At 45.0% G+C, this 5052-nt stretch overlaps 1 pseudogene; it reads right to left on the reverse strand.

The window, feature by feature from the left end:
- Positions 1–2357: 2357 nt before the first annotated feature.
- LOC149991423 (calcyclin-binding protein pseudogene) lies at positions 2358–3391 on the reverse strand (annotated as a pseudogene).
- Positions 3392–5052: the final 1661 nt, after the last annotated feature.

The following is a 5052-nucleotide window of genomic DNA, read 5'->3' on the forward strand; positions in this document are numbered from 1 at the left end:
TAAAAGAGAAACACTATCATTTGGAGAACACACCCACCCCTTCTTGATTTCTTTTTCTGTTCATTTTCTGAAAGGATTCTCTCAGTACTCTTCTCCTTCACACAGATCCCATCATTAACTAATTAGTGTTAGAGAAGGGAAGCATTCCATTTCTTCAAGGCCAAGTCCATTCACATGATTGCCTCTGGCTTTTGTGAGTTCCCTCACTGCTTTGGGGCAACAGTATGGCTGGTTGGGTCCCCCAGGAAAGCACTGTCAAACTTTGGGTGTGAGGAAGCAGCTTGAGAACAGGCAGGTGGGTAGATACCTCAGGAGGTAATAAAGCAGAGAGCCTGCCAAAGATCAGAAATGTGGGCACAAGAAGCTGTCCAGGAGGATACTTTATGAGCCTGCTGAACAGTAGATCTCTATGCACCAAAAGCACCAAAAAGTACAGCAGGCTTCCTAGTGGTAAACTCCAATTGAGCTCTAATTAGGTGTTTTAGGAGACAGAGAGCCTTGGGCAGCAAAGATCTCTACATATGACAGGGGTGACAAGCAAGGTTTTATCACTGGGACTCAACATCTAACCCTGAGGTGTGGTCTAGGGATTAAATTGTATAGACTTTACACACCTTATCCTCACAGCACCACCAGCAGGGTTTACACAGTTCAGGAAACTGATTAAGTCAATAAAAACACTTTTTAAAAACGATTTTATTCATTCATTTTTAGAAAAAGGGGAAGGGAGGGAAAGAGAGAGGGGAGGGAAACATAGATGTGAAAGAGAAACATTCATTGGTTGACTGTTTTATGTCCACTGACCTGGGGCTGAACCCACAACCCAGGCATGTGCCCTGATGGAGAACTGAACTGGCAACTTTTTGCTTTGCAGAACAATGCCCAACCAGCTGAGCCATACTGGCCAGGGTGAAAACAGCACTTAAAAAAAAAAAAAAAAAACTCTAAAAATTGCTGTTTTCTAAAGAATATTTTGTTGTTTTAAAAATCCTCATAAATTCTTTATAGATATATTTTAGTCTAAGGTATGTTAAGATAGTGACATAGGATAAGAGATTGTGATTTCTAATCATAGGACATCTGAGACTCTATAATCAAATAATCTTTTTCTGAAAAAGTTAATACACACGTCCCAACAGGTTATTAGGGGCTCAATCTTCTGCAATTCCCAGAGTATATGCTATAGAATGACCCTGGCTGGTTTGGCTCAGTGGATTGAGCGTCGGCCTGCGAGCTAAGTGTCGCTGGTTCGATCTTCCAGTCAGGGCACATCAGAGAAGGAAAACTCTGACTCCAAAAAACCTCCGCTGCCTTGCGGCATACCTCTTCAGGGGAAAGGCTAAGGGAGTAAACCCCGACAGAAAATCCGGAGCCGGAGTCCCTAAGGCGGTTTGACGTTGTAGTCAACACCGGCAACTCCTGCGGCGCACCTGAAGCCAAGCTGTATTGACTCCGTCTTTCCCTTGGATCCTTCAGCTGCGAAGAGAGGGGGGGTCTGCTGCATGGGCAACAGCAGACCCTCCATATCACCCTGCCCAGGCTCTGTAGCTTCAGCTTTACTGGAGAGGACACTCCAGCGTCATCGCAAGATGTCGATTCAACATGGGAGGAGACAGATACCGTGTCACTCCCGAGTCGGACTGCACAGCCATTCTCGGCGGTGCAGATAGACTCTTAAGAAGCTACACCATCGTCTCTCGAGACGGACGGGCATGGGCAGTGGCGGACCCTCCGTGTCACCCTGCCCAGGCTCTGTAGCTTCAGCTTCACTGGAGAGGACACTCCAGCATCATCACAAGATGTCGATTCGACGCGGGGGGAGACGGATGCCGTGTCACTCCCGAGTTGGACTGCACAGCCATTCTCGGCAGTGCAGATAGATTCTTGGGAAGCTACACCATCGTCTCTCGAGACGGATGGCTGCCGACGATGCTATAGAAGATAATGAAGTGACTTTGGAGGATATTGTTCTTCCAGTGAGGGTCAGTGTTCAATGACAATTTGAAACACTGTTATGCATGGAGATGCTTCGATTTCAGGCTGTAGATGTGGATTAGAAGCTCTAGGGAGCATGTGTGTATTAACTACATGGATGGGAGGAAGAACAGAATTAATCACCCCATTGTTTGCTCATTCTTTTTTTTTTTATGCAAAAATCCAGGTTTTATTTTTTTACTTATTCTTACATGGGTGAGAAATGATGCCAGGAACTTAAGCAATAACTTTTTTCTACCTCTCAGCTGAACAAATACACAATATGGCATATTCACTAGGCAAGACTTGCTTCCTTACATTTCACGTGAGAATGCAGTATTACCCTTTCCAGAACAAAACGACCAGTTTACTAAGGGACCATCTTTCGAGGAAGTGTATAATAAACACATTTTATTTAAATAAACCCTCCAGTAGGAGAATTCACTGCCTTTGCTTAGAATAAGGCTCTGTCACGTTATCTGGGCAGCTCACCAACATGTCCTTATTGAAAACATCGATATTTCCACATGCTAGTTCCCAGAAGGGCTTTCCAGTCTAAAATTCGCTGTCTCCTTTGGCCTGCTTCTCTCTTGACTGTACCCAGGCTTTATTAATGGTTCGCTTCATATCATCATCTCCATCTTCATAAATTTTCTTTAGAACATTCATTAGTCCCTCACTAGGATCTGTCTCAGCGTCATAGGAAGGCTTTTCTTTGTCTTTGCACTCTTTCTCCACCTTAGTCAGGTAGTCCCACCGCGTGTTTTCCGCTTTCTTCCTACATAAGATAATCACTGTATCTGTCTTGACTTTTTTTGAACTGCCTTCCACAGAGATGGGTTTCAAGAGATTGTTCACAATCATGGAGTAATTCTTCCCATTTAGATTCTTTACCAAAAGATCAAATGACCTCTCTGTGAAATGGACCTGCACGTTCTCAGTGGGGACCTGACGGACTCCAGTTAAGGTGATGTAGATTTTCACAAACTTATCTGACTGATCCCATCCATAATTACTGATTTTCACTGTGTAGCCCGTTGTGATGGGAGCAACCAGGGCAGCTGGCTTCTCATTGTCAAGAGGGTCCGCTTTCCTCTGTGATTTCTGCTGCATCTTGTTCTTGATTTCTGTCTCAACCTTGGATTTTTCAGCTGTAAGAGCATCACGTACTCTCTTTCTCGTGGCCTTTTCCAGCAGCACCTTGACCTCTTCTAGATCTTTCTGTAGCTGCTCCACCGCTGAAGCCATGGTCGGGCCGGGCCGGGGACGGCGCGAGATGCAGCGCGGCCGGGGCGGGAAGGGGAAAGGACGCGCCCGCTCGCTGCGCAGGACCCGCACGGATGGCAGCGCCTGCAGCCCGCGCGCACAGCTCCCCCTGCGTGACACCACGGCCCGCCCACCTCGCGCGGCGCCTCTGGAACCTTCGCGAGTTCGGCGTCACCTGCTCATTCTTTTCTAGAAACTCTACTCTTAATTTGCTCTTACAGTACAAAGTAAGAGGACAGTTTAGGGGCTTTGCTGTGTATATATCTATGTTATATGGTTCTTTTCATATCTTTTCTACTGCTTTATAAGCTCCAGACACTACCTCACCCCATTCCTTATGTAGTCTCGACAGGTTAGTAAATCCCGTGTAATTCCATAACACTCTACACACCCCTCTACTGTTCCACACACTTATCAAACTGTATTGAAGTTATCTGTTCATGGGTCTCTCTCCTCTGCTCTACTGGGAACTCTCTGAGGGCAGAGACTAGGCCTTTTTCATATCTGTGTCCTAGCACCCATGGGTTGGCTTAGTAAATGTTTATTAAACTATTTGGAGAAACTTGGGGTTATTAGCTTTTATTTTAACCTTGTAATCTAACAGAGGTTTGTATACAGTATGTGCTCTGCATACATCTCTGATGATAATAATTTTAAAAGGCCTCAAAGGTATATGGCACTTTATATGGTTTACCAAATGGTTTCACATTGCCACATGGTCCCCACCACAAATCTATTAGGAAGAAAGTCAGATATTATGATTGCCATGTGAAACATAAGGGAACTGGCACAGGGCAGTTAATTGACTAATGCAAGGCCACTTAGCTAATATGAACTCAGTGGGTACTCAGAATCCACCCTGCTGTTCTCCAGTGCCCATGTTTCTAATATGGAACTGAGAACGTTTGACACCAACATGGTTTCCTGGACTTATGAGTTACTAGATACTTCTCTCTCCTGCTAGACAAGAACAGGGTAAAAATTTACCCTAGAACATGCTGATAGTCATTATGAGCAGCAGAATCAACCAATCTTGAAGCCTGTCCTTTTGCTGGACTTCCTGTTATGTGAAATAACTTCCAGATAGAGTAAAAGTTTCAGTTACTTGCAACTTAAGTCATACCTGATGTATGAGACCTGCTTCCCAAGAAAGACTTAAGTTCTTTCAAAATAGGGCCCACGTCCTGGCCAGTGTGGCTCGGTTGGGCATCATATCGCAAACCAGAAGGCCACAGGTTCAATTCCTGGTCAGAGCACATGCCTGGATTTTGGGTTCAATCCCTGGTCCAGGCGTGTGTGGAGGACAGCGAATTGATGTTTTTCTCACATATCAGTGTTTCCCCCCTTTTCTTTATTCCTCACTTCCCCTCTCTCTAAAAAAATTAATAAGCTAAATAAAACAGGACTCAGTCATTCTCCCAGACTGGCCTTCTCTGTGGTAATCACAGCTTGGATGACTACAGTGGGGTTAGGAAGATGAATCTCAGAGAAAGGTTGTCAGAGAGGTTACTGAAACAAAAATTAGCTTGTTGCTCAAGGGACAACCAATTATGAAGCCATGTTAATGAAGTAGAAGCTCGTAGCCAAGTCAAGCGGGAGCAATGTATTCTCCATCCTTACCCCACAAGATGGTGTTTCTTCTGGCAGTGTTGGGGTCTTCAGCCCCCTTACAGAGACTGAAAACCAGAACCTCCCCAGAAGGCAGCAGTCTACAGTTAGTCACATTAGGGCAACAGCTTTTGCACCCAAATCCCAAATGACTTCACAGTACTATGGGTAAGGAAAAGTTCCAGAGGCATGACTTTATACCTC

Source organism: Furipterus horrens, unplaced genomic scaffold (genome assembly GCF_987537825.1).
Source record: "Furipterus horrens unplaced genomic scaffold, mFurHor1.1.pri manual_scaffold_17, whole genome shotgun sequence".
Taxonomy (NCBI): domain Eukaryota; kingdom Metazoa; phylum Chordata; class Mammalia; order Chiroptera; family Furipteridae; genus Furipterus; species Furipterus horrens.